Genomic DNA, 24,248 nt, shown 5'->3' with positions numbered 1-24,248 from the left:
GTCAGGCGGCGGACTTGGCCCAGTGGTTAGGGCGTCCGTCTACCACATGGGAGGTCCACGGTTCAAACCCCAGGCCTCCTTGACACATGTGGAGCTGGCCCATGTGCAGCACTGATGCGCGCAAGGAGTACCCTGCCCCACGCCCAAGGAATACACCCCATAAGGAAAGCCGCCCAGCGCGAAAGAAAGTGCAGCCTGCCCAGGAATGGTGCCACACACAGAGTGCTGACACAAGATGACGCAACAAAAAGAAACACAGATTCCTGTGCCGCTGACAACAGAAGTGGACAAAGAAGACGCAGCAAACAGACACAGAGAACAGACAACCAGGGTTGTGGGGGAAGGGGAGAGAAATAAATAAAAATAAATAAATCTTTAAAAAAAACCATGACGTCAGACAGTGATGGATGCAATGAAGGAAAGTAAAGGAGAGCATGGGGACATCATGTACATTGGTCAGAAAGGTCTCTCTGGAGACGGTGTTAGACCTGAGGTCTGGAGGAGGTGATGAGAAATCAAGTAATTTTGTCCAGGCAGAGGGAATAGCAAATGCCAATGCCTGGGGGTGGGAGTGGGTTTAGCTTGTTCTAAAAAGAGCTAAATGGACAGTGTGGTTAGAATAGAATGAATAAGGGAGAGGCAAGTGGGAAAGAAAGCTGAGAATTGGTACGTCTGGGGGAGATACATTTGGAAATTAGATCCTCAAGAATTGGTTATGGATCCCAGCAGGGCTACCTATGAACAGCTGCATGACTTGAGAGGTTAATTGACAGCTGTCACTCATGCTGTAATCAGTGAAGCTCCGGCCCCATATGCGGCGAGTACCTAAAATATATTTCATGGAGCATTTTTGAGAATTATGTGCATATACATACATACATATAAATACTCAAAGCTAGTCTATTAAGTGAATTATAGGCTCACACTTGAAGGATAAACCTATTCAGTCATATTGACTGAGATAATCTGAGGCTCCTACTAGTAATTTTTTTTTCTTTTTTAAAATTTTCAATTTTTTATTGTCTTTTTTTTTTTTTAAAGATAAATAGATCACAAAAAATCCCACTAGTATATTGATGACTTAGAGACATCCATTCAAGGCAAGGCAGTCAGGTATACCAGCTAATACTGTTGGGAGAGGAACTCTACCACGGGCCCCGAACATTTCCACATGTTTTTTTGCAGGGTATGCCAAGAACATAAGGCCCTGCCCACTCTTTCTGGCCATTTCTCAGGGTTGAGTTTGCAGCAAGCAACCTTGACGGGTGAGAAACTGTCTCCCCGGGACAAAGGGCAGCATTGCTGTAAGAGGCGGGCTCTCCCAGGCTCGCTTTCTTCTGCTCTGAGGCTCCCCACTGCGTGCACGGCCTCCCCCCTGCGGGACTTGGGCGACGCGAGGAATCAGCAGAGGCGCGGAGCCCGCCGTGCTGTGAGTAATTAAGCCCTTCGCCTCTGACTCAGGCGTCTTGCGCCTTTTGCCAGCGTTCATGAAACAGGAGCACGCTCACGCCTGGCTCATGAGGATGGTGAAATCCCAGGCCCTGACAAATCCGCCTTCGAGGAATAGATTGCCAGGCACTGTGAGGTCTCGGAGAGGCTCGCCGCTGGGCGCTGGCTTGAGCGTTCTGAGTTCCAGACTGAGGAAGGGAGTCGTGGCCTCCAAGGCCCAGGGATAGGGGCTCAGCTCGAAAGGATTTGGAAGGCTGCCTGGACCATAGTAAAAGGTCACGAGAAAGTAGCTTGTCTCTTTAGAGTGGTTACATTATTATTTGTTATGTGGGCATGCAGGTACAGGAAGGTACCCCAGAATATTCTGGGAATAACATGAGTAATTCAGGAGATTAGGGCTAGGCATTCTGACAGGCAGTGTATTCATTTGGGGGTTTGGCTCCCATCCTGGGAGGGACTGAGATGTTGATGTGGGCTATGGGTGGGAGGCTGTTCATCGCTTCTGTAGAAACCTCAGCTGTCTGTCCTGACCTGTGGGTGTGGGGCAGCGAGAGGCTGCAGTCCTGCCCTTGGTGGCCATGGCAATGACTCCAGACCCAGGAAACAGTTTAACAATGTGAAGTCTATAAACTTTAAATATTCAGGGAAAATGCAAACCAAATGTGCTAAAAGCTTATCTAGAATGTGTGAAGTCTGTGCTAAATGCTTACCTAGGATGTGGAAGATACATGCTAATTCAAGCCTGTTGAGCACTGAAACAAAAGGACCATTTGACCCTTCTTCTGTATAAAAGGAACTCGAAGATCTTGTTCGGGGCTTGGGTTTGAAACAAAAAGCTCCCCAGCCATTAATAAATCATTTTTTCCTTCCTGAGTCCTGGCCTTTCTATACACAAATAATTGAACCTCTCTCATTTCCACAACATTTCTGGGGGCTCTCCCGGGATTGCAAACGAAGGCCAGAGATGGTAGCATTTTTGCTGCCCCACCAGATCCCCGAGAAAGCCAGGAGGACTTGGCTGAACCCCGATCATCAGGGCGCCCCTGGATTAAATTTAATCCAGAAAAGATGTGGGCTCCACCAGAGTCTTCCCAATGAAAATCTAGGGCAATGGAAGGTCTGAAGGGAAATTCTGGGAATGAAAAAGAACTCTGGACACGGAGGAAGGTAAGACTCCCCGGGGAGCATGGTCAGGAGAACCCTAGCTTTAATTGCTAGGGTGGGAGGTCAGTCACCTCCTGAGAGAGCCCTAGTACCTCCAGAAATTTGGGGGGAAGCCATTCTCTTCAGGTCTAGAAAAAAAGAGAAAAAAGGGAAAAAGCCTGGTGTTTTGGGTTTGTCTAACTGCATGTTAGAATCTAATACTGGGGAAGTGGACGTGGCCCAGTGGTTAGGGTGTCCGTCTACCACATGGGAGGTCCGCGGTTCAAACCCTGGGCCTCCTTGACCCGTGTGGAGCTGGCCCATGCGCAGTGCTGATGCGCGCAAGGAGTGCTGTGCCACACAGGGGTGTTCCCCGCGTAGGGGAGCCCCACGCGCAAGGAGTGCACCCCATAAGGATAGCCGCCCAGCGCCAAAGAAAGTGCAGCCTGCCTAAGAATGGTGCCGCCCACACGGAGAAATGACACAACAAGATGACACAGCAAAAAGAAACACAGATTCCCGTGCCGCTGACAACAACAGGAGCGGACAAAGACGACGCAGCAAATAGACACAGAGAACAGACAACCGGGGTGGGGGGGGGGGGGGAAGGGAGAGAAATAAATAAATAAATCTTAAAAAAAAAAAAAGAATCTAATACTGGTCTTATCTCCACTGAAAGAGTAGGGGCTTGATTATGATGGGAAAGGACGTTTATAGGTTCGAGTCCTAACGTCCTGGAAATTGGTCTGGATTTTGAAAAACTTGGTTGTAGAAAAATGAATCAGCTTTTCTAGTGAAGCTTGGTCTGGGTGTAAAGTTAAACAGTGAAAAAGATCTAGCTGCAATCTTCTGTTGTGGTGCTGAATTGTCAATGAATTTGCTTTATATCAGATATTAATGTTAAGCATTCTCTCTTTCTAAGGTTTGTGATGGCTGCCGGGGAAGCCGTGCTGAAAAAAATATATATATAAAACTTGTGGGTCAGATTAGTGACCTTTGAGCTTCTGTCTGTGTCAGCTCAATGCTGGTGTTGGAGTTGTGTGGTTATGTAAAGTGGTGGAATTTAGTTGAGCTGGAGCCCTCCCTTGCCATTGGCTAGGGGGTGAATCGATTATGGGGCAAAACTGGGGAGTCTGCATGTTTGCACATGCTCTGCTGCGCATGCTCTGTTTGTCTCAGGTCTGCCCCTTTGCCGGGCCTTGGGGGTCATCTGTGTCTGTGCCACACACCTGGGATTGTTGGGGCTGCCCCAGTCAGGGTGGCTGGGTCCCTGGTAAGGGCAGTGAATTTGAGTAGGTTCCTTCCACCCATTTTGGTGGAAAGCTGGAAAGGGGGAAGCGGCTTGCCCCTTTCCAGTGAGTCCACACCTTCTATTCATAAGCCACATTCCTGTTTGTTGTGCACCTGACTGCCTGGAAGGGGGAGGTGAAGGGGGTGAAAAGCAGGATCAAAATAAAAGCCGTAAAGTTCCCTCCCTAGGGTGTCAAAGGCCAAAATAAATTTGCGTTCTGCCCAGGTTCTTCTGCTTCTGAATTTCTCTCTCTCTGTGAGACTATGTAGAAATACTTTGAAATGTTTTAGAACTGTAAACTTGTCTGAAGAAAGGAGGCTATCGCTTGAAACAAGAGACCTCTAATCACTTGATAGCCTTTTCAATGGTCTGGCTGGGAACTTCAGGGTTGTGAAACTACAGAGAAAAAAATCTGTGTTTGGCTTTTGTCAGCTGCTGGTGCCTAAGAATTCACCCTACGAAGTAATTAGAAAATGAATCTTTAAATGCCAATACTCTCTTGCTGGTGAATTAAATGTATAACTCGCAGATGAAAATTTGTTCCGTTACTAGGAAAAGGCAGAACTTCACAGGCTTGTTACTAATAAAACTTGTAGCTTAGTTAATAAAGGTATCCAATTCACCTTAAGTTTAAAACGTAATGAAAACTGTAACTAAGAGTTAAGATCATTTATAAGTGCATTTATATTATAAAACAGCGGAAGGAAAATAACTGAAATTATAACTGGGTGAGTTTGGCTTGAACTTATTGTTGTAAGTGTAAATTCTGGGCTAACCTTACCTTTGTTTATGGTCACTTCAAGCCTAGCCTTGCTCCTTGCCTTTGCTTATGGTTATTTCATAACTGCTTCTGTCCCTATAGTCCAGAGAAAAGCAGACGTAAGATATCTCTGTCTCTTGTCCTATTGGTATTAGCAACTCTGCTTTCTCTCATGAAATTCAATGTAAAATATAAGGTTTTGAAACAAAAGAAAATTGTGTTAAAGCATTGGAAATATTTGGTTACAAGCCATTAATTAAGAAACAAAATTCTTGTGCAAAACTGCATAGTCACAGTGCAAATTATGAAAAAGTTTCAGGAGTCTTGGACATGTTTTCCAGTCACTTATTTTGTAAAAATGAAAGTTTTAAGTAAGCTATGTTTCTGTGCCAAACTATTCATGTCTGCCTATTTGCTCAAATTGTTGGAGTTAAATATGAAGTTATTTAAGTAATATTATTTCTGGAACAGTATATAAAATAATGCAAATTATAAGTAACATCAATGATTTGTGTTTCCGTGTCTAATTCTGTTTGTGTCTGCCGATTTGCTCAGTGTATATCTTTAAACATCAGGATAATAATATCAAATTAACAAATGAAAATTCTTAAAAGAGCTCTATTCAAATTGTTAAAAATTAAATATGCAGTTAAATATGTGAATAAATATTTCTGGAGCCCAAATTAGACTAAGCAGGATGAAAAGGTCATATAGAAATCTGCTTATAGAAACTACTGAGAAAGGGCCTTCTCTTTGCAAGAGCTTTGAAGGTGGGACTAGATGTGGCAGATTAAACCTATCTACTAGGCTGAGGAATTAAAAATCAGTTTGCCCTATAATTTCCCACTTTAAACTTTTTGACAGCCTTAAAATAAAAGTGGTTAGTGGTTCTGTTGCTGAATTTCAATACGTAAAGAAAGGTCCATAAAAGCTATGGAAAGATCTTTCCTGGATTACGATTAAACAGATATGTGATTGTAATGTGTTTCAGAAACTGGTAGTCAGTGTGCTTTTAAAATCATGCACAGTTTCAAAACTTAAACCAAAAAAAAGATGTTTTGGCTTCCCGTGGGGAAAGGGGGGAAAGGGCTCCTTGCATAAACTATAATGGTTTCAGTTTTATTTAGCTTAAGTGTAATCTCCCTTAGTTTAGAAATTACCCATTAAATAAATTAACATTATATATGATGTGGGCTATGGGTGGAAGGCTCTTTGTCTCTTCAGGGATAACCTAAGCTGAAGGCTGTGGGTGTGGAACGGTAAGAGGCTGCAGTCCTGCCTTTAGGGACAATGGCAACAGGCTCCAGTCCCAGGAAACAGTTTAACAATGCAAGGGCTATAAACTTTAAGTATTTAGGGGAAATGCAAAAAGTAAATATGCTAAAAGCTTATCTAGAATATCTGGAGTCCATGCTAAAAGCTTACCTAAGATGTGGAAGATATATATGCTAATTGAAGCCTATTGAGAACTGAAACAAAGGGACCATTTGGCCTTTCCTCTCTGTATAAAAGATGTTTGAAAATCTTGTTCGGGGCTCGGGATTCAAACAGAAAGCTCCCGAGTCCGGCGGGCGTCAATAAACCATTTTTCCTTCTCAAAATCATTCCTGAGTCCTGGCCTCTCTATACTCAAATAATTGAACTTCTCTCAAATTCTACAACATATATACAAAATCTTTGGAGTAATGAAAATTGTAAGTTCATGTTAATGAAATTAAGCTAAAAAATTGTAGATATGCTCTCTAAAATAAATAAAGTAAACCTCTTTGGTTGGCAATTGTAATTTAATAAATTTATTTAAATGTAAATTAACTAGTCTATATAGTTGTGGTCAATTATAAAAGGTTTGTAACAACATCTTCCAAACTGAAAGTGTTTAAATAGTTCTAGTTCTAAAAGTCATTATTAACTAAAAACCTGGATTGGTATTAGTAGCAAAGAATAACTTTGTGATAATAAAACCTGCCTAAAGACCACCACAAGGTGTATATTTAAGTAAATAGTAATGAAAAGTTATCTTGATTCTTTTGGGAATCTTCCGTTTCCATTTTAACAATGAAAAATAGTTTTTTTCCTCTATTACTAAAGTAAAATATCTACTATTATCACCATGGTAAAATTGTATAAGTAAACGAAGTCATTTAATATATGATGTGTTGCATTAAAATGTTTAAAATATATAAAAACAAGGAAGAAACTTTAACATTGTCAAACTTTCTTGTGCATTCAAACCAGGTCTTGAATACATTACAGGTGGCCTCTCCATGTGAATTATTAGCTAGGCTGGTCACTGACCCCTCAAATAAAAATATTTGCTATATCAGCCTCTGGTTATGCTCCTGAAGTTGATGGAAACTACGTTGCAGTTTCAAGCTCCTGCAGCAGCCAAGGATGACTCCGTACAGCCAAGCGTACAATGGATATCGCCTCCAGACTGGCACTGTTCCATGGTGCCAGAGAGCACTATGCACCAGGCTGGTAGAATACTGGAAACTCTCTCTAGGATCAACGATGCTACAACTTATCACTCTGTGAAGAACATGCTAAGTGGAGCCATGATACCAGGATACTGTAAGTAAAACTTAAACACAATTGGCATTATGACCTGCTCCCATGGCGAGATAACATGTAAAGCTTTACAAACCTGAAATTTAAAACAATTAAATGCAACTCAGAATCCTTGCGCATTAAGTAATACATTAATTAATATTAAGTGTTGTATTTTTATCCTGTACTAAATATATTCCTAATAATTATAACATTATCTTTTCTATTCTGGATCAAGTACAAAAGTATATTAGACATGTTAAATTCCTAGTAACTTCTTTTTCTAAATAATTAATAAACATGTCTATAAAATAAGGTGGCAGTCTTAGCCAGGCTCAGCCAATTTACTATTCTACTGTACTCTATTGTGTAGCAAAAATGAGGCTTGCTTGCTAATAATGGGTCACCTATCGAATAGTCAAAATTACCAGAAATTGTACAATTAAAACCAAAATTTAAAAAAAACTTTATTCTGTAGTTCTGATCACTCTCACAGCTAAAACTAAAAAATTTCCAACTTAGTGCACTAATTCTGAATAAAACCAACTGCCCAAAAGGTGCCAGTTCACCAGGAGCATCTAACAGAGCATGTAAGTGCCAATCATTAAACAACCTGAAATGCGTCTTCAAAACAAAGCTAAGTATCTGTTGCAATTTCTCTCTAAAAATAAATAACTTAAAAATATATATATATATATATATATATATACACTGTTCCCACCAGCTTTTAAAGAGGGGTGCCATCTTTATAGGCACCTAACCTTGTCTACCTCTGTAATCCAATGTCCTCTTTTAAAACCGGGTATTCCAAAATTTTAATTAAGTTTGTTTCTTTCAGAATGAACATCTTATTAACCATGTGAAAACTTCATCCAGCTTCATACAGAATGCCAGATCCATCTTCCTCCAGTTAAAATAAAAGTTTTACACCTTGTTAGGCAATGACTACAGCCCATGGCCAGCAGGAAGCAGTTTCAGAAAAGAAATCATCTCCCTTCAGCACCCTCTTAAAATCAAAAGGGTAAACTCTTTAAAAGTAAAATAAAATTAATAGATGGATCTGGAGTCTGACTGGAAATCCACGTGAGCACCAGAGGCCCCAAGATAACTGCAAGGGGTCCCCACCCCCAGGATTCTACTGTCCACAACAAAAACTTCTAAAAACAGGAACTCTGTCTTTAAGTTCTCACTGAAAATTAATAAGTAAAATAATCAATCAAAACAACAAACAGCCACCCACCTCATAACGCCAACCATGATTATGCCAAAGCTTAGCAGGTTAAGCTTCGGCATAAGGGGGGGAAACGATGTCGGCTATGAGTGGGAGGCTGTTCGTCTCTTCGTAGATAACCTAAGCTGTGTGTGTCCTGACCTGTGGGTGTGGGACAATGCGAGGCTGCAGTCCTGCCCTTTGTGACCGTGGCAACGACTCCAGTCCTGGAAGAACAGTTTATCAATGCAAACTCTATAAACTAATTTTATTCAAGGAAAATGCAAACCAAATGTGCTGAAAGCTTATCTAGAATGTATGAAGTCCAAGCTAAAAGCTTACCTAGGATGTGGAAGGTATAAGCTAATTCAAGCCTATTGAGCACTGAAACAAAGAACCATTTGGCCCTTCCTCTCTGTATAAAAGGAACTCGCAGTGGTGCTCAGAGATGTATTCACCAAATACAATGAATGTCTCATGATGACGGAGGAGGTTGTTGTTAAGGACAGAGGAGTGGGGTGAGGGGGGTGGGGGGTATATGGGGACCTCATATTATTTGAATGTAACATTAAAAAAATAGAGAAAAAAAATACCAGAAAAAAAAAAAAAAGGAACTTGAAGATCTTGTTCGGGCCTTGGGTTTGAAACAGAAAGCTCCTGAGTCTGGCCGGCCATCAGTAAATCATTTTTTCCTTCTCAAAATCATTCTTGAGTCCTGACCTTTCTATACGCAAATAACTGAACCTCTCTCGTCTTCTACGACAATATCACTCCAGCTTACTATTGACTCTGACACAGTAATTAACGGTGAATAAATCAAGTGAGGGGACTTGAGCAGAGTGTCTGAAAGACAAATCATTCCACGTCGGGCTTGGCTTCAGCCAGGGTCATTGCTTTGGTCTGGGTGTTGAGCAGATAACGTAATATGAAACTATGAACGAGGCAGGAAGCGGTGTTAGCCAGGCAGCTGAAGGGGTACGCATACTCGAAGGCAGGGTTCTCAACCTTTTTTGTTCCTTTGCCAGTCAGGTGAAAACCATGGACCCCTTACTAAGCCCACACTATACTGCGCATTATTTAATGAATATATCACACCCACACCAACACGTCCCCACAAGAAGAGTGTTTCTCTGGATTTCAATTCAGGCTCACGAGCCCCTGTTAAGACCCCCTGCTCTGAGGTATCGTGGAGGCAGCGCCTGCAGGAAGCAGTGACCAGCTCTGGAGCTGAGGGGACAGAAGGAAGAAGTTGGGATTCTTACAGCTTAGAAACACAGAGAAGGAGCCCCAGGGAACGGAAACTCACCCTGAGGCGGTGCTGCTGGGCTGTACCAGTGTCTCTGGCGGAGGACCCACAAGGCTGGTTCTGCAGAGTTGGAAAACTGGAAAATGGGATTCAGGTGTTGCTGCAAGAAGGCACGGCGGCTGCCAAGGTGAAGAAGCAGCGTGGGGGAACGATTCACAGGCAGAAAGAGCAACTTCTTCTCCCCGATTCTAGGCTTACTGCCTTTCTTATACCTCCTGTGGGCAAAGCCAGAGGAAAAAAATGAAACATAGTTTGGAGATCCCCTGGCATCACTCACGCAGAGCGTAGATGGATGGGTTTGGGACTGGGGGGACAATAACTAATTGTTACAGTTAGATTATGAAAGGTATAGAGAGCTTTATTCTGAAAATTACAAAGACGGGCAAAGTATTTGGCAGATAAGCTCATTCACCAGATTATGGGATCACTCAACAGGAAGAGGAGAGAAATAATTGAGGTCATTATTGATCCAGCCACTCCAACAGAGGGATGACACTTTAAAGGGGATAAAGGGTTCACACATGAAAGGGGCTAATAGATTCATCCAGAGATGATGGATTCAGAAATTGGGAGGGGCAAAAGAAATTCATTCAGAAATTATAGACTCAGGCGTTTTGAGGGACAAGGACATTTATTGAGGAGATTAAGGATTCAGATACTCATTGGGATAGAGGCAAGGGATTCTGGGCCAAGGTGCTCAGGCACATTTACATAAATTGAGAGATTATAGGTCTGTAAACATTCAATGGGAAACCCATTTTGTACATCATTAACATGCACACATTCTGAGGAGTTGGGGGTCAGGCAGTCACGACTCACTAAATCAATCAAAGAACTATGGAATCAGATATTCTCCGGGACAGACACATCGATTCAGTTTCTATTGCCTGGCTCTTATACCCGCATGCATAAATACACCTTTTCAGGGGACCCTCCGCTTGTCAGGTGGACACAGGGAAGGGAGCTAAGGCTCAGGTGTTCTCCCATCAGGGAATCAAGATGGCGGCTGGAGTTCCAGATATCACATCCAGACAGAAAGACATCCAGAGGAAGGATTCAAACCCAGGGCTTCCTGACATCTGCTCCCATCATTTAACTTCACTTATTGAGGCTGGTCCCCAGAAACTTCGTCCATAGCCTTTATTCTGCACGTCAGAGGAGGGAGCTCTGCTTCTGAACGTCCTTTGACACGCCTTTGGACGTGTAAAGGGCGATGAAAATAGCGTCATGGTTAGAAACAATGGCACTATGAAAACAGCCTGGATTCAAACCCTGGTTCCATCAACTAAAGACCTGTTACATACTGCCTGGAAGGATGGTGGCCAACAATTCCTGCCACATCTGTATTCTTATGTTGTTCCTCCCATCAAGAGGTGGAGTTTGCTTTTCCCCCACCTTGAGCCCAGGTGGTCCTAGGACTTGCTTTGACGGATTGTTATGTAAATGAGCCAAAGATGCTCTCCATGTTTTAGCCCAGGTTGTTTACTTCTTCATGGCACCCTGGACCAGTAGCCCCAAGAGCCCACTGGCACCAAACTCAAATTCTTACACATCCAATTGCTTTAAAAATGGCCCAAATAGGCAGTTTTTAGTCATTGATAGCCAATCTTCTTTGTGTATCCATTATCCAGCAAAATTTCACCCAACACCTGTTAGCCATATATAATACGAACCTTGACGTTAAAAGACCTGGCCATTAGATTACAGAAAAATTAAAAAAAAAAAAAAAAAGCCTTGGTCTAAGTTCTGCTTTTGCCCCTTTGTGCCCTATAACCCAGAGACTTCCTGATGTGTTGATTGAGCAATCCCCATTCCCTTCTCCCCTAGGAGTTTCCCAAGCTCTGTTTTCTTTTCAGAGAATCCTTTGAGTGGTAGCCTCTGGCTGGGTCTCCCACTGAGAGAGATAGCCCTTCCCTAGCAAATTGCCACAGTGGCATCCCAATAAATAGCTTGTTTTACAACAGTGCCATCTAGAGGTCATATCTTTTTCTTTCATGGCCTCTAAAATCCCTGGCATGCATTACAATATCCTTAGAAAGCAGTGGAAGTGACCTCCAGGCCTAAGAAGCCTTGCAGCTTGTTTTGCTCTCTTGGGAGCCAAACACCAGGTAAGAACCTTGGGCCAGACTACTGAAGGATAAGGCAACAGGTGGAGAATGAAATATCCCAGTTGCATCCATCTCAGCCAAGGCTTCCAACGTCCAGGTGAGGCCATCTTGGACCTTCCAGCCCGCCCCATCCACCTGCTGAATGCAGCTGCTTGAGTGGCTCTGGTCAATATCCTATAGAGCAGAAGAACCTTCCAGCTGAGCCCAACCAGCTCACAGAATCATGAACATTAATAAATCACGATTGGACAACCTCCATCCCAAGGAACAGAGAGGGTCTACAACTGCAGGCAAGACAGTCCCATCCATCTGCTCCGTGGGATCTAAGCCCCCCCTCAATTAGAAACAGAGTGGGCATCACTATCCCCAAATCCTCCAGATTGGGGAATGAACAACGGACTAAAGTAGACTAATTATTACTCTACTCTGGACTTATTATTCTAGCAATGGAAGAACTTTTTATCATTGATATAAAGGCAGTAGACACCAGAGGTTCTGAGGGAAGGGAGAGGAAAGAATAGGTGTCATATAGGGGCATTTTCGGGACATTGAAATTGTCCTGCATGACATTGCAATGACAGATACAGACCATAATATATTTTGTCATAACCTATAAAATTGTGTGGGGCAGGTGTAAACTATAATATAAAATATATTCCATGGTTAGTAGCAATTCTTCAATATGTATTCATAAATTGGAATAAAAGTACCACACTAATGAAGGATGTTGTTAATGTGGGAAAGTGTAGGAGGGGGAGAGGGCGGGGTGTATGGGAATCCCTTATATTTTTTATGTAACATTTATGTAATATAAGGCTTCTTTTTTAAAAAATTAATTTTAAAAAATCACAAAAAGGTGAAAAAATAAAATAAATGATGATTATTTTAAACCACTTGTCTTTGGGGTGTTTGTCGCACCACAGTAGATAATTGAGAGTATCCTTGGATAGGTTACTTCACCTTTCCGTTCCTCACCTGTAGACTGAGAATGATAATCGTGTATATCTCGTGGCATTACTGTGAGGATTACATGAATCGAGGCATGTGAAATACCTAGATCATTGCCTAACACAGCGTAAGTGCCCCGTCGTTGTTAGAAATCGTGGGTTTTCAAGCTTGGTGAATACCAGACACACCAGGCAAGGCTAGTCCCCATCACGAGCGTATTTCCAGCTGTCACCTCGGGGTTTATTAATCCAGTAGAAATAAGTAAACAGGGAAGCGGATGTGGCTCAAGCGATTAGGCACCTCCCTCCCACATGGGAGGTCACGGGTTCAGTTCCCAGTGCCTCCTTAAAAGAAGACAAGCAGACAGCGAGCAATGGGAGGACTGTATAAATAAAATAAAAATCTAAAACAGAAGAAGTAAATAAAGATTGTAAATCCTATCATTGATCAAAATTATAGCTGAAACCAGAGACCATGTTTCAACTCACAGTTAATGAGCAGAGCTTCAGGAAAAAAGTCTTTAAGTAGAGAAACTGTTGACACAAGCGAGCACTTGGTTAGCCATTGGTGTTTGCTTAGATAGCGAAGAAAAACAGTTAGCAAATGTTAACATTCCAAATGCCTTAAGATGTTAAAGTCAATATTTATTTATTCCATAAACTTCCGTCATAAAAGACCATATTTTTCTTACATTTGGAGATTAGTTTCAATTGTTCCAAGGATTATAAACTTGACGCCGAGAAATTATGTAAGTTACGGGCGGCTGTGTTTACTAGAATGTTTATGGTGACACAATTCTGTTAATCAAAAGCTGTAAACCATGTTTGTAAAAGGAGGGTGAGTTTGCTAAGCAAACTGGGTATACCTTGCTGGCATAGTTTTAATTGTCAAACTTTATAGAAGGCTGCATCGATGACCGTGGAGTTGGGAACAAATACCAAGTCATTTCTCCTGGCAAAATTATTCTGTGTGTGAAATAAATAAGTGACTCCGATTAAGTTTAAGACAGTGGTTCTCAACTGGGGGTGATTTTCTCCTCCCCAGTGGACAGTGGGCAAGGTCTGGAGGCAGATTTGGTTGCCACAAGTGGTGGGGGAGAGAGGTGCTGGCACATGGCGGGTAGAGGCCAGGGACACTGCCCAGCTGGACAGCCCACTGCAAAGAATCCTCCGGGCCCAAGAGTCCCCTGTGCCGAGGCTGGAAACCCTTAGTTTTCCTCAAGTGGTTGATTAGTGTTTTTGTGTGTTTTTTTAAAGATTTATTTTATTTATTTCTCTCCCCTTCCCCCCCATTGTCTTCTCTTTGTGTCCATTCACTGTGTGTTCTTCTTGTGTCCGCTTGAATTCTTGTCATGCGGGACTGGGAAAATGTGTTTTTTTGTTGCGTCATCTTGTTGCATCAGCTCTCCATGTATGCGGTTCCACTCCTGGGTGGGCTGTGCTTTCTTTGTGCTCGGCGGCTCTCCATGCGGGGTGCACTCCTTGCTCGTGGGGCTCCCCTACGCAGGGGACACCCCTATGTGGCAGGGCACTCCTTGCGCACAGCAGCTCTGCATGTGGGCCAGCTCACCACACAGGTCAGGAGGCCCTGAGGATCGAACCCTGGACCTCCCGTGTGGTAGGCGGGCACTCTATCAGTTGAGCCACATCCACATCCCTGATTAGTTTCTTAATTCAGTCATCTTTTAGGGAGACTTCCTGTACGCTAGACCTTGTGCTGGACCATGGTTGAAGATACAGATTGGATAGACTTGGGCCTGCCTTGGAGAGAGCCACAATCTGATTTATTGCCTGGCTCAAGACCCAGATGTCCAGAATGCAGTGACAATGGTTCTAGAAAGAGCTCATGAACTGAGGGTGCTGCTCGTCAACTGTATGTGTTCTGATTCCTGAACTTTGGATTGGTAGAGAAAATGAAATTATTTTGCTCTGCAATGCCCATGTGGCATCTGTCATATATCCTTAGCTTCTGTTTGGACCTTGTAAGCACATAGTACATATTTGTCTATTGACTCATACATACATATATGAAAGGGTACACATTCAACAACTAAATGACTGAGTGAGTGAATAAAATAATGAAAACATTTTCCAGAAGTAATAAATACATTTAGAGAAAGATAGGAGTGACTTGATTTGGAATCTCCCTAATTCTTTCATGAAGAAAAAAAAAATAGAACAAGCACAAGAAAGGAAAATGCTTACAGACAGCACTTTCAGTAAAACCAGGTGATCAGGTATCCCATGAACTCTAGAATACAAGCAGGTGGGCTCAACCTCCTAGTAGTCAGGAGCTAGAATGGGGAAGACAAAGAGACTTCTGAAGGTTCCAAGCATCAGGGAAAGGAGTGAGCCTCTACTCCACCACTGGATCTGAGAACAAGGAATGAAATTGGTAGTCTACTATAGAACTATTGTGACTCTAGCAATGGAAGAAATGATATCATTGATGTGGAGACAGTGGCCACGGGAGTTGCTGAGGGCAGGGATAGGGAAGAAAAAATGTGATAAGGGGGCATTTTGGGGACTTGGAAAACTCCTGAATGATATTGCAGGGACAGGTGCAGGACATTATATATCCTGCCATAATCCACTGAATGTACTGGGGGACCGTGTAAACTGCCATGTAAACTATAATCCATGTGGTGTAGCAGTGTTCCAAAATGTAGTCACCAAATGCAATGAATGTACCACACTAAAGAAATAAGTGTCGATGTGGGAAAAGTGGGAGGTGTGGGGAGTGGGGCATATGGGAATCTCCTATATTTTTAATGTAGCATTTCATGTGATCTATGTATCTTTTAAAAATAAATTTAAAAAATATTTTTTAAAAAATGAAATGAAATTGGGAGAGACTACCTGCTCCAGTTTGTGGATACAAATTTGTAGGATACTAAAAGAAGACCTGAAGGTGTTGGGGTGTCTGGGCTCTTGAAAATACTGTGAGGAGAGTGGATGTAGCTCAAGTGGTTGAGCGCCTGTTTCCCATATATGAGGTCCTGGGTTCAATTATTCGTGCCTCTAAAAAAATGAAGAAGAAGAGGAAAATACTTGGTGAAAACTCCCTGGCATGTATGAAGTGATACTCAGGGATTTGAATACAAATTGATCGGGCAGGAGAGAGGGATAATCTGGGTAGGAGTTAGAAAATGGACCTGGAGAGGCCGTGTTTCAGGTACTTTCTTATAAACACAAGAAAAAAATCCTGGAGCTGTGAAGCTAGGTCTCTCTATTAAGTCATTCTCATGCCCCACTGGGGAAATCACCGCCTAAAGAACAGGAAAATCTAGCTCCCTTTAACAGGAGCTAGCGAGAAAAGATCATGTTTCAATTCCTTACAAAGACATCATAAGACCAAAAAAAAAAAAGGAAAAAGAAGGATGATCTCAACAACATGCCCACAGGAAATGAAGACACATCGGAAAAAAAAAAAAAAAAAAGGCCACAAAGCCAAGGAAAAATATAACCCAACTAACAAAATGAGCTAAAGGAAATTATGCCAGCAAAAGAAGTTATGAAAGAACGCCAAGTTTATTAAAGGTCTCAGAAATAAGATGTGTGGGGAAAAAAGAAGACCTGAAAAGAGAGTTCAGGAGGGCCAGAAAAGAACCAGAAATTTTGAGAAAGACATTTCAAAAATGATTATACAAGAATGAACAGTCCTATAGAAAGTATGGTGAGTAGAATTGAGGACAAAAAGGAGAAAGAAAATAAGACATGAATGAAGAGATAAAATATATTTAAGAGAAACTGACAGATAAAAAGGAGAAAGAAAGAAGATCCCAAATACTGTAGTAGAAATTGCTGAAGAAGAAAATTAATATGATGGAACAAAACAAATTATATAAATCATGATCTAATAAACTTCACTGAAATATTAAAGATTTGAACCTTTATCTTGAGGGATGTAGAATGTAACTAGGAAAATTAACCAAGAAGCATCAGCAATTAGATATATTCTAAGGAAATTTAGATTTTTTTTTAAGGAAATAACTGGGATTGGACCCAGGACCTTGTACATGGGAAGCAGGCACTCGACCACTTGAGCTACATCCCCTCCCCTAGATATTTTAAAAAGAGGAAAGTAATTATTCAGACATCCAAGCTAAAGACCAAGTTTCTCAGAAGGGAAAGAAAATCAGACTGGTGTCAGATTTTTTTTAAAATAGTGTCTTATGTTCCAGAAAAGAGTGGTTTAAGGGGAAAAAAGTGAGTCACAGTTTTAAATCCAGCCAAACTGTCCAAGGACACACATAAATAGTTATGAACATTTAAGACCTTAAGGGAAGAGCCTTGATGAAGAAACTGTATCTTCAGACCAAATATGAAGTCAAGGTTTTATGCTCATTTTACAGAAAAAGAAATATACAACCCTTAGGTAAGCTGTGCCTTAGTCCAATCAAGAATGGTTCGTGATGAGGTATGCCTAAGGAAGGCTGTGTGATCTCGGGAACGTCACAGAATTTCTCTGGACTCTGAAAAATGTCTGTGAGTAATCTCTAGATCTCTTGAGTTCCTTGAATTAAAACCCACTTAAAATTCCAGGAAGAGTTGCATTTCCTTTTTTCTGATGGAAAATCTCCCATGACAAGTGTGTGAGTGCATAGGACCCTCCTCTGTGCTCCCATGGCCACCTGTGCATCCCCATTGCAGCACATCTCATACTCTGTTGAAATTGCATTTTACTTGCCTGTTTTCTGCACTAGACTGATATCTGGAGAGTGTTGTTCAGCAGTGACTAGCACATATTGGGTCCTCAATAAATGCATGTTGTTTTTGTGATGTATATATCTTCAAAAAATACAATTTACAAAAATGATGGGGTGTGGGGTGTGGGGTGGGGAGTGGGGTATAGGGGAACCTCTTATGTTTTTTAATGTAAAGTTCATTGTAATTTATTAACTTTAATTTTTAAAAAGTGCAAAAAAATAATAAGTGCAAGTTGAGTAAATAAAAGAATGGATGTTAAAAAAAAAAGGGACGCGGATGTGGCTCAACCAGCTGGGCACCTGCCTACCACGTGGAGGGTCCAGATGCCTTCTAAAGAAGACGAGCAGATGTTGCAACCAGCAGATGCCTAAACGAGCAGATGCTCAAGCCAGCAGACTGGAGAAGGCAAACAATGAGCAGGCAGAGGAGAGCCATCTTGGGGGGGGGGCGGTCAGGAATAAGGAAATAAATAATTTTTTTTTTAATTGAGGAATTGTTGTCCCTATACACTACCCCTTCTGAGTAATATACTAGAGAATGAGCAAACCAAGAAGTGACTAAAGAAACTTAAGGCACAGAGACTGCTGATGAGATCATTCAATCTAGACAATGCCAGGCATAGTATATAATTGCCAAATGCACTCACAATGTAGATACAATAAAACTAGCATGGAGAATATATGGAAAATATAATAAGCTCACTGATTGCCTCATAAGAATTAGAGTTTTCGTAAGAGAACAAAGGTCTCTAACTTGCCTTGCTCAGTGACCTACTAAGTTGCACAATCTTGGCTACTTTGTTGAATGATCTAACACTGTTGTTCATTGAGATATTTCTATTTACTCTCACTTCCTAAAATTTACTCACGGGTGAGTCACTTAAAAGTTTGGAGTGCAACATAAAAATTAAAAAAAATAGAAAAAAGAAGGTTATAGTGCCACACTCCGTTAGTTTCGCGTCCTCCTGCAAGGCTCCTCACGAGCACTTCCCGCATCTCAGCGCCCTCTGCTGGTGCTCCAAGCCCCTCGCAGTCGGGACCCAGGCCCGCTCCGGGTCGCTCTACGGTCAGTTTATGTAACAGTTTATAAAAGAGAGCGCTCTGCATTGTCTCACAGGGAAATGATTTCAGACGGGAGCATCACCATCCACGGAAGTCCGGGTTTATCTTACTTCCTTCCCTTAACTGACCTCCGGACAATGAGTCTAAAGATGAAATTGTTGATGATTTTCAGTTGCCGTTCACCAGCAGGCAGAGAGAAATAACTTGCCCATAGACCTATGTAACTTCAGCCTCAGTTTACACCTCTGTAAAAGAGGGCAATCACCTTCCCTGCTATGCTCGTGAGCACTCTTGAGTACAGGCATGTGTGGGACCTGAGACAGAATCAGTACAGCTAGCACCAGTCCCAATAATTTCTATACTAACTTTGACCAGTAGGATCTTTCCTAGAACTCGGTAGGTGAAATACTTTTCTACAATCTTATCTCCATTTGGCAATCACTAGTTGTCTATTTGAAGCCAGAATCATGAACATACTACTATGTCGGGTAGGATGACTTTTTAAAAAGGTCTAGAATATGGGTTTATAGAATCATTTTAATATTTTCTTATCTGTTGCACTCCAATGACGTGAACCTTTTGTTGTAGTTATGTGATGCCTGCTTCGGTTTTCTATCTTTGCAACCACAGCTAATTCTGAGTAATATACTGAAAGAGAAAGAATGTGGGTCCAGGACAGCAAAAAATAATTGCAAGCATTAGTTGAATACTAACTATTAGCTCTTGGGAATTTCACATATATTAACTCCTTTAATACCACATATCATCATTTCTAAAATGAACACTTTTTAACATTTCTGAAAGTGGGATGCGTCTTGTAACTGATGGCGTGCTACCAGTGGTCTTAGCCAAGGAAGTTCAAAGTATAGATGTCATGATCTATGCATGGGTGAACTTGGTCAAAGCTGTTTTTATTTTTGCATTGTTGACACTACACCTGATTGAATTAAATTGCTGCTTAAACCAGTCTTTCAGTAGGATATAATGCAAGTCAAATATGTAATTTTTAATATTCTAATAGCCACATTATAAAAGGTAAAAAGAAACAGATGAAAATAATTTTAATACTATATTTAGCCAAATATATTAAAAAATAGTATTACTATAACATGTAATTAATGTAATTGCATTGATGAAATATTTTGCTTTTTTCATTCTAAGTCCTTGAAATCTGTTGTGCGTTTTACACTTACAGCATATCTTTAGACTTGCCACATTTCCACAGTCAACAGTCACATGTGACTATTATGTTTGCAAGCGCAGGTCTAGACCAAATTTAGCCTAGTCCTGGGGTAAAAATAAAAGGTGGTCGGAGAGCCCAAACAAACTTGGTTAAGAGACCATACCTGGTCCTTGCTAGTGCTCTGCTCTAATGTAATTTATTTTTACTTTATTTACACGGAACAACTCATTTAGAAAAATTCTAAAGCTCACACACACACCAGTTCCTGCACAGTTTCTCCTTTGAGCTATTTCGTTTGCTCCCCTCCCCGTGCTGTGTCAACACTCCTTTCCTCCATCTCCATGCCTTTTCTCAGGTCCCTTAGCCCAAACCTCTCTCTAAATCCTCCCTGGAGCATTTCATTTGTACCCCCATATTCTCTTTCCCATTCCCTAACCTGGGCATTTTCTTCTGGCAGCCATCTTTTTTATACCCAGCTGTGCAATTTCCTTCTTCCTCCTTTACAAGCATTCCCCCCAACATTTTTTTTCTTGACTACAATATTTCTCCATTTCACCATTTACTCCCTTCCACTGCTACTGTTGCTTTCCCAATCCCCCTTTTTCCTGGTCCTCGCTCTGTCTCCTCCATACATGTCTCTCTCTTCCCCATAGCCATGCTCTCTCCTTCCATATTCATTTCCCACTCTCTCCCTGCCCAGCACACTCTCTCCCCATGCTCTCTCTTGGGCCCTGCACAGTTTACTGCAGCTCCTCCCCGATGCTCCTCAGTCTGTGTGCTCTTTCTCTCACCACCGCACCCTACTGCTTTGCCTCATCACAGGGTAACTCCTACCCTAAATTTTCTTCATCACAACCTGAGTCTTTCCTCTCTGACTCTGGTGCTTGGTTTCTGCTACCTCCATCTTCCGTCACTTGCACTAGCTCCATATTTTCTCTCCCACTGAACTCTATCCTCTGCCCCCTACCTCTTTCCTGTATAGCACCATTATAGCTGGGACAAGAACTTGTAATTTTCAGACCTTTGCTTTGCTTCCAAGTTGGCATTTCACCCAAGAGAGTGTTGTTTTCCAGCAGAGCCAGGGAACTGGTCACTGCCAGATGGAGTTTTTATTCCATGCAGTTGGGAAAATCTTAACTAATGCTTAGGGTATGCGTGATTTTAACATTAAATAATACTTGACTCGGCAGACAAATTTCTCACAGGGCTCCTTGTTCATTGTGCTTCTCCAGATACTGGAATATAGACATTCTCTCACCTAAACGCCCTTACCCAGCTAAAAAGGACAATAAATAAATATCACAGTAAATTAATTCTCAGAGCACTTTAGACAACATACTTCCAAGTTTTCTCATTAAATCCCATTGTGACTATGGTTTCTATTTACTCTACAAGGCTAATTCATGTTTTTTAAGTTTCATATTAAAGGATTATATTTTTAAAGTGTGAAATCATGAGTCATATAAATTTAAAATGAACAATGGCAAAGATTTTAACTCATCAGTTAATAAGAGAACTGCAAAATATAATAATCAGTTCAAAGAAGAATTAAAAAAAAACATAGAGGCTGAGATGAATTTACAAATAAATGCAAAACATGTTTAGCCACAAGGAAATAATTACATTCTATAACACCATTAATTTGCATTTATATGGAAAAAAACTATTCACGTGATTATTAGTTTCCTACAATTTAAAAGAGAAATAGGGAAGAGGACTTGGCCCAGTGGTTAGGATGTCCGTCTACCACATGGGAGGTCTGCGGTTCAAACCTCGGGCCTCCTTGACCCGTGTGCAGCTGACCCATGCACAGTGCTGATGCGCGCAAGGAGTGCCGTGCCACGTAGGGGTGTCCCCCATGTAGGGGAGCCCCGCGTGCAAGGAGTGCACCTGTAAGGAGAGCTGCCCAGCGCGAAAGAAAGTGCAGCCTGCCCAGGAATGGGGCCGCACACGCGGAGAAATGACACAACAAGATGACACAGCAAAAAGAAACACAGATTCCCGTGCCACTGACAACAACAGAAGCAGACAAAGAAGACCCAGCAAATAGACACAGAGAAGAGACAAGCGGGGCGGGGCAGGGGGGGTGGGGGGAAAAGGGAGAGAAATAAATAAATAAATACATATTTAAAAAATAAAAATAAAAGAGACGTAAATAGCTTAAAGATAATACAAAGTGCAGAAACCCCATAGAATCAGACAATCTAAAGGGTGTGCTTATTTCTTCTGAAGACACCCAGTATTATTTTTGGTCCATTTCAAAGTCTTTTAAATTTTTCTCTGTGCTTATCATTTTTGACTCCTTATCAAATAGCCATACAACAGCGGGGTCTAAACGGAAGGTGAGGAAGTAGATGTGGCTCAAGTGATTGCGCTCCCACCCACCACATTGGAGGTCTGTTTTCAGTTCCCAGTGCCTCCTAAAGAAGAAGACCAAGACAGCAAGCTGGGAAATGGATGTGGCTCAACCAATTGGGCTCCCATCTACCGTATAGGAGGTCCAGGGTTCTATGGCCAGGGCCTCCTGGTGAGGGCAAGCTGGCCCACACGGAGTGCCGGCCCACAGGGGAATGCCACCCTGTGCAGGAGTGCCACCCTGAATGGGAGTATTGCCCTTTGTGGGAGTGCTGCCCAGTGTGGGAAAGCCATCCCACGCAGGAGTGCCAGCTGATGTGGAGAGCTTGTTGATGATGCAAGAAGAGACACAGAGGAGAGAAAACAAGAAGACATAGCAGAACAGGGAGCTGAGGTGGTGCAAGAGAGTAATCGCCTCTCTCCCACTCCAGAAGGTCCCAGGATCAGTTCCCAGAGCTGCCTAATGAGAATACAAGCAGGCACAGAAGAACACACAGTGAATGGACACAGAGAGCAGACAATGGAGGGAGTGGAGGGAGGGGGGAGAAATAAATAAATAGATAGATAAATAGAAGAAGACCAGCACACAACAAACAAACACATCAAATGCAAACAACAAGGGGATGGAGAGAAATAAGTAAACAAAATAAATCTTCAAACATAAGTAAAAAAATAAAAGGGCAGCAAAGAAGTGGATGGGGACAGGTGTGACCCCTGACGGCTCACCACTCTTACCACATTCCAGGCAGCAAGACAGAGGAAGTGGGAGAAGGGGAAGGGATGGTTCATCTTTTCCCTTTTAGGGCTTGACTTGGCAATTATACACTTCCGGCTGCCCACATCCAGTTGGTTAGAATTTGGGCATATGGCCATCCATACCTGCAAAATGGACTGATAAATGTCGTCTTCATTCTGGGTGGTCCTGTACCCAGCTAAGAAAGAGAGTCCTGGGAGGAGAGAAGAGGCAGGGAGGGACGATCGGTAGTTTTTGTCTCACATTAGCAAGAGGCAGTTCCCCAAAATGGAGATTGGGGTGTTGTCACAAAAGGAGATGTAACTGGCAGCCAAACATTTACATTTGTCTGCTACAGCAGATATTTCAAAACAATATGGTGATTCTTACAAGGCTAAACCTTGGAGACCCAAGAGGATTAAATAATCACCAACCAGAGATTCAGGTCCCCTGGGTATACATTAAACCCCAGCACCAACTACAGTTCTGGTAAAAGTAACAGGAGAGGTTTGTGGGCAAAGATCACATCTGAGTCCAGCTCCATCACACAGAAACACAAACTCCAAGTAGGGCCAACTGACATGGCACTGAACTCCATCTGCCATGACCATAGAACCTGTGGGTCTCTGCAACCCTCAGAAGAACCAATATCTGGGGTCGTATCTACTTTATCTGTCTCTGGGACTCTGCTGAGGTGTGCATAAAGGCAACCCCTCTGATAACCTCCCAGGTCTTCTTGGAGACTCATAGCCATATAAACTCATTTGTCCTTTCCATTTCCCCCTTGATTCAGGTCAAAAAGCATTTTTAACTCCTGGTATTATATGTAGACTGAGATATTCTGCTGGTCCGAATTGACCCTTTTGTTCAAGGTCATTTTCTAGTTACATCATCAGCTGGTACTTGGTAGTAATCCCTCAGCACCAGGGAGGCTCATCCCCAGGAGTCTGTCCCATGCTGGGTGTAAGGCAATGCATTTACATGCTGAATTTGGCTTCGAGACCGACCACATTTGAGAACATGGAGGCTCTCAGGAGGTAACTCTTAGGCACCCTGCAGTTCTAGGCTGTGTTCTTATTTCAGGTGCACAGGCTTACAAGCATAGTCATTAGTATCAAGGGCTCATTATTGGACCTTCCTTCTTTTTTGGTCTTTGCCATTGCACTTGGGAGATTGTTGCTGTTCCTTTAGGGACTGTGATAGAGCTCCTCTGGCTAGGAACTCAGCACTCCCTCAGTTGTTTATCATTGTAACCACTATGAAAATATCCAAACATTTTTATGTACCCTGGAGAACTCCCTGCCAACTATATGTTCCCTATCAATAACATCCCACACCAGTATTCCTCCCCTGCCATTGCTGAAACTGTCTGTGTTCCAAAACTTCTTCAAAAGTGAAGCCCAATATATTGCCAGGTTCCATTAATAGTAAAATGGAATATAGTG

At 42.1% G+C, this 24,248-nt stretch overlaps 1 long non-coding RNA gene across 1 annotated transcript in view; it reads left to right on the top strand.

Annotated features, from left to right (window-relative positions):
• The first annotated feature begins 1,242 nt into the window (after positions 1 to 1,242).
• The window catches only part of LOC105747264 (uncharacterized), a 30,873-nt gene continuing 7,867 nt past the window's right edge, over positions 1,243 to 24,248 (top strand). Inside the window, exon 1 of the long non-coding RNA XR_001119343.4 lies at positions 1,243 to 1,429. This is a non-coding gene — a long non-coding RNA (uncharacterized lncRNA). The remainder of the gene's footprint in view (positions 1,430 to 24,248) is intronic.

The sequence above is a fragment of the Dasypus novemcinctus genome, chromosome 18, assembly GCF_030445035.2.
Source record: "Dasypus novemcinctus isolate mDasNov1 chromosome 18, mDasNov1.1.hap2, whole genome shotgun sequence".
NCBI lineage: Eukaryota > Metazoa > Chordata > Mammalia > Cingulata > Dasypodidae > Dasypus > Dasypus novemcinctus.
This window is presented reverse-complemented; position numbering and strand designations above follow the sequence as displayed.